Genomic DNA, 15940 nt, shown 5'->3' on the forward strand with positions numbered 1-15940 from the left:
GGTTGGGACTTCTAACAATCTGAGACCTTCTGGTTTCACATAAGCTCACCCTGGATATTTTGACAATTAAATAAAGCATTTAGTTGTATTACATAACCAATTGTTTCAGCATCCACACAATTGAGCACAGACACAACTTTAAGAAAAACTGTAAATTACTGTAGTTGTTAGGCTCACACACTGTCTTTGGTTCAAAGATATAATACACCTCATGAAGACATTTGGCCTCCAGTGTACAAGTCTTCCTTCATGGTGTTTTCTTAGTCTCAATCTCACTGACTCCTGCAAAGAAACTGTATTGTGATCCAACCCACAGATTCAATTTGGGTTACCCTGTAAGCTTTGTCTTCTCCTTGAAGAGCTGAAACATCATTTGAAGAGAAGACAGAAGCGAACAACCCTGGAGATGAAATATCAGCTGAATGAAAGGGATGCGAGTGTTGTGAAGGAACAATGTAAACAGAAAGGGATCACACTTAGTCATAGACTTGAAAGATATTCATCACAAAGCGTTCAGTATCAGACAGAGAACAGACTCTTCATGAGAGACCCTAAGAGATTCTTTGATCTGATGGGCATTAAAAGCGGAATAGGAAAATCGGAAAAAATAGAAAGCTAGTAAGTAATGTGGAAGCTACTGGAAGGAAATCTGGTATGAGAATGTACAACATAATCAGACAAAGGGCTGGATTAAAAATGTGAGAAATTAAAAAATCACACAATAGAAGACGATGCAGGAATATCAAAGAAATAAATAGATGAGGTACTGAGAGGAATGAAAAATTGGAAAGCACCCAGACAGCTGGGGTGCATGGATTCTGGCTGAAACACCTAACAACTCTCCATGATTGTTTATTTGAATAACTTAATAAATGTTTGAAGAACAGATGCCCAGGATGGATAGTGACAGGGAGAATCATCCTCATGCAAAAACAGAAAGAAGGACACAGTGATCCTATGAATTACAGGCCAATCATGTGTTTACCAACTATGTGGAAACTTCTAACAGCAATTTTGGCAAAGGAGATCCAGATAGTGCTAGCTCGCATGGAATGCTGCTTCCTGAGCAAAAAGGTAAACATTCAAGGGACAAAAGATCACATCAAGCTTTACAAGAGAATCACAGAAGATACAAAACAAAATGAAAAATTTAGAGATAGTGTGGATAAACTACCAAAAAGCATATGACATTCGTGGATCATCAAGACACTGAAAATGCACAAGATTCATCCAAAGATCGTTTCCTTTCTGCAGCGATCTATGGTTAACAACAGGAACATTCTGTTGGGGAAAAAATAAACATCTAGGCCTGTCATAAATATAAAGGGAAGGGTAAACCCCTTTGAAATCCCTCCTGGCCAGGGGAAAGCTCCTCTCACCTGTAAAGGGTTAAGAAGCTAAAGGTAACCTCGCTGGCACCTGACCAAAATGACCAATGAGGAGACAAGATACTTTCAAAAGCTGGGAGGAGGGAGAGAAACAAAGGGTCTGTGTGTCTGTCTATATGCTGGTTTTCTGCCGGGGATAGACCAGGAATGGAGTCTTAGAACTTTTAGTAAGTAATCTAGCTAGGTATGTGTTAGATTATGATTTCTTTAAATGGCTGAGAAAAGAATTGTGCTGAATAGAATAACTACTTCTGTCTGTGTATCTTTTTTGTAACTTAAGGTTTTGCCTAGAGGGGTTCTCTATGTTTTTGAATCTAATTACCCTGTAAGAGATCTACCATCCTGATTTTACAGGGGGGATTTCTTTATTTCTATTTACTTCTATTTTTATTAAAAGTCTTCTTGTAAAAAACTGAATGCTTTTTCATTGTTCTCAGATCCAAGGGTTTGGGTCTGTGGTCACCTATGCAAATTGGTGAGGCTTTTTATCCAACATTTCCCAGGAAAGGGGGGGTGCAAGTGTTGGGAGGATTGTTCATTGTTCTTAAGATCCCAGGGTCTGGGTCTGTAGTCACCTAGGCAAATTGGTGAGGCTTTTTACCAAACCTTGTCCAGGAAGTGGGGTGCAAGGTTTTGGGAAGTATTTTGGGGGGAAAGACGCGTCCAAACAGCTCTTCCCCAGTAACCAGTATTAGTTTGGTGGTGGTAGCGGCCAATCCAAGGACGACGGGTGGAATATTTTGTACCTTGGGGAAGTTTTGACCTAAGCTGGTAAAGATAAGCTTAGGAGGTTTTTCATGCAGGTCCCCACATCTGTACCCTAGAGTTCAGAATGGGGGAGGAACCTTGACAAGTCCCTAAAGTGAATAAAGTCCCTCAAAATGCAACAGGCAAAATTGCTAACAAGGCTTGTATGTGATTTACAAACATGGTGCTCAACATAGAGCAAAAAGTCGCTTGAAAAAGTTAAGCATATGCTGATGTTAGGGCATGTTGTTCTGCATAACTTTCCTATTCAAATAAGAAAAATAAAGGTTATGTTAATGAATAATTTAGGATGTTACAGGTATACTGAACAAAGATATTAAAATATGAAGAAAACAGCTGAATGGTAGAAAAGAAGTGTTACGTTTTGTTAGTTAAATGTTAATGGTTTATGACAATGTATGTTAAATGGTAAAAGTATCGTTGATATAATGTTAAGGACTTGTAACAACATCAAATTATGAAAGACTGAGTAAATGTACTGCCGGGTACATGAAATGTTAGATGATATAGAAGGATAAATTAATGTATAAAAAGGAAAAGTGAACGAAGGCCCAAGTTGGAGGACCCAGTCCAGAGACTGAGACAACCATCTTGGAGAGCTTCCCAGTACCCCAGAACTTGGTAATTTGGGCCCCTACCTGTTCCATCTTATCTGTCTTATTGTATGTCATATGTTTATAACCAGAAAATATAAGTGACAACAATTCAGTCTGAAAATGTATAAATAAAGGAGAAAATTGACTAAGGCTAAATCGGGTGGACTCATGCTGTAGTTTCCCACCTTCCTACTTGACTCTATCTGGAAGGGACTCTGATGAGATCCAAATTGAAAAAGAAAATCTTTCAAGAGGATTCCTTATCACCAACGCTTTTCAGGATAGCAATGCTGCTGCTGACATGGATGTTCAAGAATATAAATTGCAGATCAGCAAAGAGCAACAACCAGTTAACCAATTGTTGTACGTGGATGATCTGAAACTACATGGACAGCCACAAAAGGAGATACAGAGATTGATGACATGTAGAAAAGTTTAGTGAAGATATAAAGCTACTAGTTGGCTTGACTAAATGTGCGTCAGAAGAGGGGCAAACTTGTACAATCAGATAACATACAAGTTAATGAAGATACTATCCAAGATCTCTCAGCATGGCCCCTACAAGTACCTTGGAATCAGGGAACTGTTTGAGTTCAACATAAGTCAAAGAAAGACTATTACAGGTTAATAAAAACCACTCTAAGGACAAAACAACTTGAAGAATTTGATCAAAGCCATTAATATGTGGGCGGTAACTAGTTGTACGGTAGACTGCTGGATTGATCAAGAGGAAAGAAAAAAATTGACATCTAAACAAGAAATCTCCTGGTGATGTATATGTGACCCCCTTTTCTGTTTCTTATTTCCTGGTGTTCAGCCAAAAACCTTCTTGCTGTAATTATAGCTACTCTTCCAACTTGCTCTGAGTTGATATGGAAACACTCCCAGGCAAGGTGGCAGTGACTGCAAACAAATAGTTGCTATTTCAGCACACTAGACTGAGTGCAGGAAATTGTTCACCATGCTCAGGAGCTGTTCTGAAGCTGGTATGGAAGGCTTCATTAAGGGAAGACATTCTTGCATGAACACACATACACCCTACTCCTGGGGGAATTCGGCACCAAAAAATTCTGCACACAATATTTTAAAATTCTGAAAAAATCTGCATATTTTATTTGTCAAACTAATACTATATAATCATGCTAGTTTCAATTATTTTGGTAAATGTATTTCAAAATACCTGTCAGCAACTATATCTGTAACAATACAGGTAACAAAAAAATTCCTCCAGGAGTAGAGAGTTAAAGAAACCCCTACAACCCTAGTTCTTGTTTCTCTGCCCCCTCTTCCTCAGAGCCTATCTGGGGGGTCAGACACCCGCACCCCTATCCCCAGAGCCCAGCCATAGGGCACCCCCTAGTCCAGACACCCGCACCCCCTATCCCCGCAGAGCCCAGGGATCCAGAGGGAGAGAGAGAGCCCGTTGCTAGGTCCCAGGCTTGTATGGAGTTTCCAGCACACCACCTCCTTCCTTCGGAGCATGCCAGGAACTGCAGCTGCTGGGAACCCTCCAGTTCCTCCTCCCCCTCTTCCTAATTTACAAATTAGGGAACTGGGCTTGGCCAGGTCCAGCAACCTCTAGTGGTAGCCAGCAGCTCTGCAGCTCATTTCAGCAAGGGAAAAAGGAAATTCTATGCGAAACATTAATTTTACACAAATTCTGCACTGCATAGTGGCACAGAATTCCCCCAGGAGTAACACCCTGAGTTAGAAGCTGGAGGCTCCTGGCCAATCAGTAGTGAGTCCTGTCAGAGGTACAAAACTGCAGCCATTTTGAGCACCAGGATAGGTGCTCAAAATGAATAGGATAATGAATAGGTGAATAGGATGATATCTTGATGTTAAAGCTTAATCTTATCACCATCATCTTCTTACTATTAGTGTTACTGTAGTGCCTAAGACCCCTAATCATGGTCCAGGACATCATTGTGCTAGGTTTGGTGCAAATATACAACAAGGTCACACACCTTTACCTTTCAGAGGGGTAAGCCGTGTTAGTCTGTATCCGCAAAAACAATGAGTCTTTGTGGCACCTTAGAGACTAACAAATTTATTTGGGCATAAGCTTTCGTGGTATATAACCCACTTCATTAGATGCATGGAGTGGAAAATACAGTAAACAGGTATAAATATACAGCACATGAAAAGATGGGAGTTGCCTTACCAAGTGGGGAGTCAGTGCTAACGAGGCCAATTCAATTAGGGTGGATGTAGCCCATTCCCAACAGTTGACAAGAAGGGGTGAATATCAACAGAGGGAAAATTACTTTTTGTAGCACTAATGAGGCCTCTCTAAGGTGCCACCAGGACTCCTCGTTGTTTTTACACCTTTACCTGCAGCTGTTACAGACAAGGAAAGAGCCTAGAATTTGAGTTAGTTTATCACCAATTCAAGTACTTTGTAGGCCAAAATTGTGTTGAAAATTCAGCAAGATCAGGTTGTAAGACTTTTGAAGCATCCATGGCTATCTGTCTAACTGCAAGTTACTCTGACTCCTACAATTTACTGATTCCATGACACACGTGCATTGTACAGTGTTGAGGAAATCATACTTAACAAATCATTGCACTTTGTGATAAAAGGTGTTCAGCAGTGCTTCCCTTGAGAGGAAAACCAATTCCCAAGTTCTCTGATAAATGTCCTCTTTCTTCCTTCTCCATTATAAATTTTGGAAAGGGCTGAGTAATTGGATTTTATGGAAATTAGGAGATATGCCTGGCTCACAGTATAAAACGTATGGAGATCATGATAGTCATTAGTACAACCTGGCGCTATTTACCATGGAGACTGCCACACTGAGATATATAACTAGGTATAGTGATTCTAATTCTAGCCTATACTATGGGATTATAAACCAGTTAGCCTAACCTTGTTACCTGGAAAGATACTGAAACAAATTATTAAACAATCAGTTTGTAAGCACCTAGAAGATAATAAGGCAATAAGTAATAGTCAACGTGGATTTGTCGAGAACAAATCATGCCAAATCAACCTAATTTTCTTCTTTGACAGGGTTACTGGCCTAGTGGATGGATGCGGGGAGGAGGGGGGAAGAAGAGTAGTAGACGTGATATATTCTTATTTTAGTAAGTCTTTTGACGCAGTCCCACATGACATTCTCACAAGCAAACTAAAGAAATGTAGATGAACTAAGGTGAGTGCATAACTAATTGAAAGATTGTTAAATGGTTCACTGTCAAACTGGGAGGATGTATCTAGTGGGGTCCCACAGGGGTCTGTCTTGGGTCCAGTGCTTTTCAACATATTCATTCATGACTTGCATAATGGAGTGGAAAGGATGCTTATAAAATGTGTGGATGACACCAAGCTGGGAGGAGTTGCAAGCACTTTGGAGGACAGATTAGGATTTAAAATGACATTGATAAATTGGAGAATTGGCCTGACATAAACAAGATGAAATTCAATAAAGACAAGTACAAAGCTCTGCACTTAGGAAGGAAAAATCAAATGCACTACTACAAAATGAGGAAAACCTGGCTAGGCAATAGTACCGCAGAAAAAAGATCTGGGATTATAGTGGGTAACAAATTGAATATGAGCCAAACAATTTGATGCAGTTGCAAAAAGTTAATATAATTCTGAGGTGTATTAACAGGAGTGTTGTATGTAAGACATGGGAGGTAATTGTTCTATCCAGCACTAGTGAGGCCTCAGGTGGAGTATTGTATCCTCTTTTGGGCTGCACACTTTAAGAAAGATGTGGACAAATTGGAGAAAATCCAGAGGAAAGCAGCAAAAATGATAAAAGGTTTAGAAAACGTGATCTATGAGGAAAGGGTAAAAAACTGGGTATTTTTAGTCTCTAAAAGAAGGCTGAGGAGGGGCCTGATCAAAGAGGACAGCGATCAGTTGTTCTCTATGTCCATTGAAAGTAGGACAAGAAGGAATCAGCTTAATCTGCAGCAAGGGAGATTTAGGTTAGATATCAGTAAAAACTGCCAAATTATGAGCGTAGTTAAACACTGTAATAGACTTCCAAGGGAGGTTATGGAATCCCTATCATTGGAGGTTTTGAGGAAGAAGTGGGATAAACACCTGTAAGGGATGGTCTAGGTTTACTTGGTCCTGCCTTAGCACAGGGGGCTGGATTAGACCTCTCAAGGTCCCTTCCAGCCATACATTTCTATGATTCTGTCTTGCACTATGGCTATACTACGCTACCAACTCATTGTTGAAAAGGAGCAGTTAAAATAGTGGAACCAGTGCAGAGATATTACTCCTGGAAAAGGGGGTTTCCCAGGGGGCAGGGAATTGGCAGAACAGTTCTATGCCATCCACCCTCACAGCTCTCAGTGTAGAGCAATGATAGGGGGAGAGGTGCTGCATTCCTCAGGAGGGCTGCTCTAATTTATAATTAACTGCAGCAGCCTTCCTGAGGAATGTAGCACCTCTCCCCTACTACCTCTCTACACTGAGAGCTGTAAGGGTGGGTGGCATAAAGCTGTTCTGGCTTTATCTACATTGGAGACCAGATTAAACCAGTGCTCTGCTGGATACCCAGAAACCAAGGAAACTAAAAACAGGGCAAATAGCCATCCTCCTCCCAGCCCTTTGCCCTATTTCATCCTGAGCTGTGCTGAGTTTAGCTTAGCTTCAGGTCAGATTTGAGGCCTGTAGTTTGAATTTTAATAACTTTCTGATTTCTAAACCAAGCCTTGGCATACATGCAGTATATTTGGGGTTTTTTTAGGTTTTTGTAAACATAAAATAGGTACTTACCTAAAGCTCTAAGAAGGCACTTACCATATATTAAACATACAGAAATACAGCAGCCTCTCTCCAAACCAGAAGGTAATGAAAAGAAACAGACTATAGCCACAGTTCAATAAGGATAAGTGCAGGGTCCTGCACTTAGGACGGAAGAACCCAATGCACAGCTACAGACTAGGGACCGAATGGCTAGGCAGCAGTTCTGCGGAAAAGGACCTAGGGGTGACAGTGGACGAGAAGCTGGATATGAGTCAGCAGTGTGCCCTTGTTGCCAAGAAGGCCAATGGCATTTTGGGATGTATAAGTAGGGGCATAGCGAGCAGATCGAGGGACGTGATCGTTCCCCTCTATTCGACATTGGTGAGGCCTCATCTGGAGTACTGTGTCCAGTTTTGGGCCCCACACTTCAAGAAGGATGTGGATAAATTGGAGAGAGTCCAGCGAAGGGCAACAAAAATGATTAGGGGTCTGGAACACATGAGTTATGAGGAGAGGCTGAGGGAGCTGGGATTGTTTAGCCTGCAGAAGAGAAGAATGAGGGGGGATTTGATAGCTGCTTTCAACTACCTGAAAGGGGGTTCCAAAGAGGATGGCTCTAGACTGTTCTCAATGGTAGCAGATGACAGAACGAGGAGTAATGGTCTCAAGTTGCAGTGGGGGAGGTTTAGATTGGATATTAGGAAAAACTTTTTCACTAAGAGGGTGGTGAAACACTGGAATGCGTTACCTAGGGAGGTGGTAGAATCTCCTTCCTTAGAGGTTTTTAAGGTCAGGCTTGACAAAGCCCTGGCTGGGATGATTTAACTGGGAATTGGTCCTGCTTCGAGCAGGGGGTTGGACTAGATGACCTTCTGGGGTCCCTTCCAACGCTGATATTCTATGATTCTATGATTCACAGACTCCAGCCTCAGTGAGCACTTCCCAGCCGTCAGCTCACTTCTTCCTCAATAACAACCTGGGAAAAGCGATGCTCCTACACTGTTCCCTGACCAAAGTGTGGGGTGGTGTGCAGTTGGAGTTAATTCCAAAGTCTAAGGTCCCACAAAGAATAGCATACCAGCAGTTACCTCCCTTTTAAAAGGAGGGAGCTCCAGTTTGATTGCCTCTTCTCACAACAGGTGTAGCAGTATGGCATGGGGAGAGGGCCTGTCCCTTAAACAGGAAGATCCCAAGCCAGTTAGGACTTTATAGGTCAATATTAACACTCTGAGCTCAATTTGGTGATCCACAGGCTGCCTGTGCATATCACAGAGCACTCTTGTTACGTGCTGGTGGTGGGAAACTACTTAACAAGCAAGTTACTGCCTTCTGAACTATTTTACATTTCTGAGTTGATTAAAGGTGTAGCCCTGTGTAGTGTACATTGCAGTTATGTAATCTTGAGGTGACAAAGGCATGGAAAATTGATGGCTAAGTTGAACATATGTTCTAACCCATGGAGTGGTCCCCAATCTTGCTCCCTGGCTGGAGCGCTGGAGTGGGGCAAGCCCCAGACCCCACTCCCCAGTGGGAGCTCAAGGGCTAGATTAAAATGGCTGGCGGGTTGGATTTGGCCAGCAGGCTGTAGTTGCCGAACCCTGCTCTAACACATAGTGAACACTGTATCACTCAAATGTCCCTCATCATAGTCCCAAAGTTACCTCTGTGACAAACACATTTGTTGAAAATTGTTTACATCAGAAATAAAGAATTTTGAAACTGAGTTTACGGGAAAAATATTTCAACTGAAGGAATGACTCCCACAGCATTTTGATTTTTTTGATGTCCCCCATTCTGTATGTATCTTGTGCATTGTCCCCCACATTTTGTTCACAGTGGGCTGAGATCAGATGCAGGCAAAGTAGCAGAATGGGACAGAATGAGCCTTTCTCACTTGAGAGAGCCAGCTGCGCTGTGGACAGTGGGGATTAAAGGAGTGTTTTGGCTATCATCAGACTAGGTTTTTCTTGTAGACTGAATTAAAATTAGCTCATGCTTATTGCAAGTTTTATTTTCTTTATAGCAATCAATACAGGAAGAATGGAGCTTAGCTAAGTAGCAGTTAATAGCAGTTCAGTAGGAGAGAATGTTTTAGCCTGCAGTTTGATGTTTTAAGCATGCTATATATTCACAGCTGACACCTGTTTTGATATGGAAACTGATTAGGTTAAAGAAAAATGATTTTTATTACCGCACAAAATGAAGGTTAAGTTTTCAGACTACCAGTGAGCCCATAACTTAATTGAAAGAAACCCTCATTGGATCAACTTTTTATGACTCTTTGGTATTGTCATTACGAGTCTATATCTGTCTTATTTATACAGGGAAGTTTATGTACTCTCATGCTACAGGAGGCATTTACAGTACTACTTCTTGCTACAACACCCTGTCCATCAGGTCAGCAATAGTTAAACAACATAACTTTGATCAGGACATGCAGGAGAAATAAACGCAGGCAAAGTGATGAATTTTTAAAGTGGAAGGCTGCAACTTTATTAGCTGTAGTGTGGGGAGAGACACCAAAACAAAACCAGGCATTTATTTGGGTCCAGTGCAGCGTTAAATGGTCTCCCTGTCAAATAACCAATATTCAGGGTCAGCCCCCTTCATCCTCACTGCTAGGATTCAGCCCATCCCCCAGCCTTCTCACCCTTTTCTCAGAAGGGGGAATGAATCATAGAATATCAGGGTTGGAAGGGACCTCAGGAGGTCATCTAGTCCAACCCCCTGCTCAAAGCAGGACCTATCCCCGACTAAATCATCCCAGCCAGGGCTTTGTTAAGCCTGACCTTAAAAACTTCTAGGGAAGGAGATTCCACCACCTCCCTAGGTAACCCATTCCAGTGTTTCACCACCCTCCTAGTGAAAAAGTTTTTCCTAATATCCAACCTAAATCTCCCCCACTGAAACTTGAGACCATTACTCCTTGTTCTGTCATCTGCTACGACTGAGAACAGTCTAGAGCCATCCTCCTTGGAGTCTAGAGAACAGTCTAGAGCCACCCCTTTCAGGTAGTTGAAAGCAGCTATCAAATCCCCCCTCATTCTTCTCTTCTGAAGACTAAACATCCCCAGTTCCCTCAGCCTCTCCTCATAAGTCATGTGTTCCAGTCCCCTAATAATTTTTGTTGCCCTTCGCTGGACTCTTTCCAATTTTTCCACATCCTTCTTGTAGTGTGGGGCCCAAAACTAGACACAGTACTCCAGATGAGGCCTCACCAATGTCGAATAGAGGGGAACGATCACGTCCCTCGATCTGCTGCAATGCCCCTACTTATACATCCCAAAATGCCATTGGCCTTCTTGGCAACAAGGGCACACTGTTGGTTCATATCCAACTTCTCGTCCACTGTAACCCCTAGGTCCTTTTCTGCAGAACTGCTGCCTAGCCATTCGGTCCCTAGTCTGTAGTGGTGCATTGGATTCTTCCGTCCTAAGTGCAGTGTTAGTCTCTAAGGTGCCACAAGTACTCCTTTTCTTTTTGCGAATACAGACTAACACGGCTGTTACTCTGAAACCTGTCACATGTATTCTGAGTTGGAAAGCCCTGAGCAGTCAAGCTTGCCCCTCCCTTGACCCCTTCTCTCAGGACTCCAGGGTTTGTCTTTCCCCTGTTGGTTCTATTGGATATATACCCCTTGCTGTGATGGGGGTGGCATTTATTCCTGAGGGTCAAGTAGTCGAAAGTTTTACTTTAGGACAAATTTTGGTGCATGAATTGACTAGATTGCCTAGGTAGGTTGTGGAAGCTCCTTTGCTGGAGGTTTTCAAAAGGAGGCTGGATAGCCATCTGTCTTGGATGGCTTACCCACAACAAATCATGCATATTGGCATGGGGTTAGACTAGATGACCCTTGTAGTCCCTTCTGACCTTATGATTCTAATTTCTGGCCCATCCCAAAGTTTGGGTGGTGGCAGGGAAGATAATGGCGTCAGGGATTCTATAATATAGCAAGTGGAATGCTTTTATAATTAACTCTATAGGACATAAGAACATAAAAATAGCCATACTGGTTCAGACCAATCCTCCATCTAGTCCAGTATTCTGTCTTCCGACAGTGGCCAATGCCAGGTGCTTCAGATGGAATGAAGAGAACATGCAATTATTGTGTGATCCATCCCCTGTCATCCACTCCCAGCTTTTGGAAGTCAGAGGTTAGGGATACCCAGAACATGGGGGTTGCATCCTTGGCCATCTTGGCTAATAACCATTGATGGACCTATCCTCCATCTACTTATCTAATTCTTTTTTGACCCCTGCTATAATTTTGGCCTTCACACCATGCCTGGGTAATAAGTTCCACAGGTTGACTGTGTGTTATGTGAAGAAGTACTTCCTTTTGCTTGTTTGTTTTAAACCTGCTGCCTATTAATTTCATTGAGTGACCCCCTGGTTCTTGTGTTATGTGGAGGAGTAAATAACATTTCCTTATTCACTTTCTCCACACCATTCATGATTTTATTGACCTATTTTATTGACCTCCTCTTACTTGTCTCTTTTCGAAGCTGAAAAGGCCCAGTCTTTTTAATCAATATCCTCAAGTTTTCTCATTTGTGTTAGAGAATGGCCCTCTGTCAGAACAACCTCTAGTTATTTCACATTTTCCATATATGTGGGTGAATAAAAAACATAAAGATGCTCAACTGAAAGAAAACAAGTTTATTGAGTTTATTCCTGATGATTCACTGATGGTAATGTTAAATTAGTCTAGTGTTTCTGCTTGAGTAATAAGAACTCCTTCTGCAAGAGGAAAAACAGAACAGTCCTTTTTAGTTGTTTTATAAATATTTGCTTTGCTGTTATCACTATGCTAGCAATTAAGGGTCTTTTATAAAATTATCTCTTCAGCATTCAATTCCTGGGCAGTCACTGGATACAAATTTATATCTAATAATTCCGTAATATCCCATTAACATCTGTGAAAGTAGATTGTCAGTGAAATAGTTAGGATGTACTTTGGTTGCCTTTAGCAACTGAATTGTAATAAAGAAAATATCTAAAATATGTATTAGCAATAGGTAGATACGAAAACTATTAAATCAACATTTAAGATCTTTATAACCATTTTGACCATTACTGGTCATGCTTTTAAATATTTCTGATTCCTGTGATACATCTCTAGTACACAGATTCTTGCATACGATGGCTCACAAAGATGTCAGTAGCACTCGGGTAATTGTCTCTCACAGAGACTGAGGAACACATGGTGAAGGGCTTTTAGAAGTTCATGTCTGCACTGGCATGACAGGTATGTCATAACATGTTTTAGGTCTCGCCTTACATGACTCTTCAGGCAACTGTACTATGGTGGCTGCAACTCTATTCTCATATTTTCACTTATATGCCACACAGCACAGAATAAAGAATTAAGATCTCATGTAGGACCAATGTTAAATCTCCTTTTCCCCATAAGGAAGAAAATTGAAAATTAGTTAAGTAAATTGATGGTCCTACACTGCTGGCTGTTTTCTCAGTTCTGTACGTGACTACAAAACTTTGTTATGATGTCTGATATTATATCTCCATTATTCTTAAGCTCAGCTTTTGGTACTGCCATGGGTCAGCATTTACACTGACTGCCAGTTACTTTTAGCAATTGGGCAATAGTTCCCACCATTGTCAGCTATACATGAAAGGTCCTTTATCTCCTGGAATAGCCGTAGTGAAGGACTTTATTACTATTGGAATACTATTCCCTCTTTGCCAGGGGATGATGTTGTGAAGTCCAAAACTATAACAGCATTAAAAAAAGAACTAAATACATGTTCATGGAGAATTAGGTGTCCGTCAATGGTTATGAGCCAGGATGATTTCAATAGGCTTTGCCTGGGACTTAAAAACTGAAATGATTAGTTTTTGAAGTGCACTTGCTGAACATTAGACTGCAAGTTCTGCTCATGGACTCTCATTGGTGAAGAATCTTGTGCATACTGTGCAGTAGATACAACCTAAAGAGTGCATTGCAGTAATTTAGCTGAGAGGTCACAAAAGCCTGGATTCTGGTCTTAGTCCAGAAAAAAGATTGCAACTTCTGAATATTTTGGGGTTAAAAAAGTACTCCTGGCAACTGATGAAACATTGGTTTCCATATTCAGTTTGTTGTGGCCTCTAAGTTGGGAGTCCTGTCAACTCACTCGGGAAAACCATATCAAAAGCTAGCAGTACCCTGGCCCCAAAGTGACAGCTTCAAATGCTCTCCTTGTCATGAAAGCAATATCTCTATCATCTGTAGCTTGACCTGCAACCTGAGCCAGACAATGCAACTGTGCTGAGACTGAATAACTGTGATAAGAAGAGGTAGCAATGCTTATTTGGGTATCATGAGTTACTGCTAATAGCTCAGGCTATGCTGCTGCCATATCAGTTTTCGATGTTACTTTGAACAGCAATGGTGACACAAGAAATCTGTGTGGGATTCCATACTGGAGGGTTCTCAGTGCAGATGAGTAACATTACCCAGTGATGTTCAAAAGAAATAAATGGAACCACAGTCATGAAATCCTGGTAATTTCCTCCTGTCCATACAATTTGGTCACCCGCAACTCATAATCAATCGTATCAAAAACAGATGATAGCTCCTATGTTATTTGGATGGGGAGTTGTCTCGCATCCATCTTGCACACCAGTATTGTTTGTGCCATTCTAGGACTGGATGGATTGGATGATGCCAAAGAATCCTATTCTAGATACTTGTCATCTGCAATCTTCTCAGCCACCTCCATAAAAGGGAGGGCTAAGCCTAGGACATAAATAAGTAAGACCTCTGTGTTAAGAAACAGTTTCTTAAGCAGCAGTCAAACTTTGGTTTATGTCAGACAATCTGGTATCCTGTTCTCCACAAAAAGGCATTTATAACAGAAACTACCAGTGGGAGAACACTTAACCATTGGCATTTATATGGTGGGCAAAGATCCCAGTCATAGGTTATGGATTTCAGCTTCCCAGAGTCCCTTTCTATGTGTTTGGGGTAAGATACTGTCATGGTAATGGATGCATTTGTACTCTTGTGTCCTGTCACTGTCTCCCTCTATCAAGTGCAAAAGGGACAAACTTCAGTATGACTGGTTTCAGAGTAGCAGCTGTGTTAGTCTGTATCCACAAAAAAAAACATGAGTACTTGTAGCACCTTAGAGACTAACAAATTTATTAGAGCATAAGCTTTCGTGGGCTACAGCCCACTTCATCGGATGCATAGCATGGAACGTATAGTAAGAAAATATATATAGATATATACAGATAAGTTGGAAGTTGCCATACAAACGGTGAGAGGCTAATTAGTTAAGATGAGCTATTATCAGCAGGAGAAAAAAACTTTTGTAGTGATAATCAAGATGGCCCATTTAGACAGTTGACAAGAAGGTGTGAGGATACTTAACTTAGATTTTCCTGACAAAGAATTTAGATAATTGCTCATATCACTCAACTGATAAGTCAGCTTTAGGGGAGACAAAGTCTGAAATTAATAACTTTACCATCCTATGACCTTATCAAATGCATGTTGTTCACCCTAGAGTCTTTCAAGCAAAAAAAAAAAAAAAAAAAAATGTGTAGAATTTTAAATTTTTTAAAACCAGGATTGTGTATGTACTTTTACAAAAATTGAATGACAATAAATCTACTCTTCCTGTTAAACATGTAAATAATTTGTTTTGTCTCTGTTTAAAAAGGACAGTATTTTTTCTAGTAGACTGAAGCATAGGCCTGAATACAGTTCTGGCATATAAGGACTTTTTTTTTCTGGGTACATCATGCATTCTAAAACTTGATCCTTCAAAGACTTTTGCACATGTTTAACTTTATGCACATTGAGTAGTTCCACTGAGTTCAGAAAATTCAACTTAAGATCCCTAGTCCTTCATGTCCCCATTTGTAAAGTGGAAATAATATTTATCAGCTTCAGAGTGTGCAGTGAGGAATAATAACTTACAGTTTGTAAAGTGTGTTGAAGATGTAAAAGCATCATGGTGCTTAAGAGCTGAGTATTATTATTTAAAACAGGATTTATAACAGACTGACAGATTCCTTAATAATATATCCTTGAAAAGATGGAGTCAGTTATGCAGCCATTAATAACTGTTTTTTTAATGGACTACTTTCTGCACATCTGGGTAAGGTGGGCAGAATTTAGCCTCTATTGTTTAAAATTTTTATGTATTTTATGACTGTCAAAATGCAATGACGTTCACTCAGCCTAACCATTTAAAAAGTTCAGCAAACAAGTTTCTGAAATGCTGGTGGTGGAGCTATACATTCTGACACATTGAAGAATGAGTTAAACATGTAACTTATGTGTACTGCTTATTTGTTGACAGGCCAGTTTAAATTTTTATATTACCTTTCATTCATGACCTAAATATATTTATGGCATATATTTCTGCAGTACTGCTGTTATGTGTATCAGATAACACTAGTCTTAAAATATATCATTGGAGTTTCCGAGTTACATCAGAATGATAAAACTGAACTCTTCTGTGTTT

General features: G+C 40.7%; 1 protein-coding gene across 1 annotated transcript in view; it reads left to right on the forward strand.

Moving 5' to 3' along the window:
• CORIN (corin, serine peptidase) overlaps positions 1-15940 on the forward strand; it is a 319432-nt gene that overhangs the window by 35726 nt on the left and 267766 nt on the right. The gene's annotated exons all lie outside the window — the stretch shown is intronic.

The sequence above is a fragment of the Lepidochelys kempii genome, chromosome 4 (genome assembly GCF_965140265.1).
Source record: "Lepidochelys kempii isolate rLepKem1 chromosome 4, rLepKem1.hap2, whole genome shotgun sequence".
NCBI lineage: Eukaryota > Metazoa > Chordata > Testudines > Cheloniidae > Lepidochelys > Lepidochelys kempii.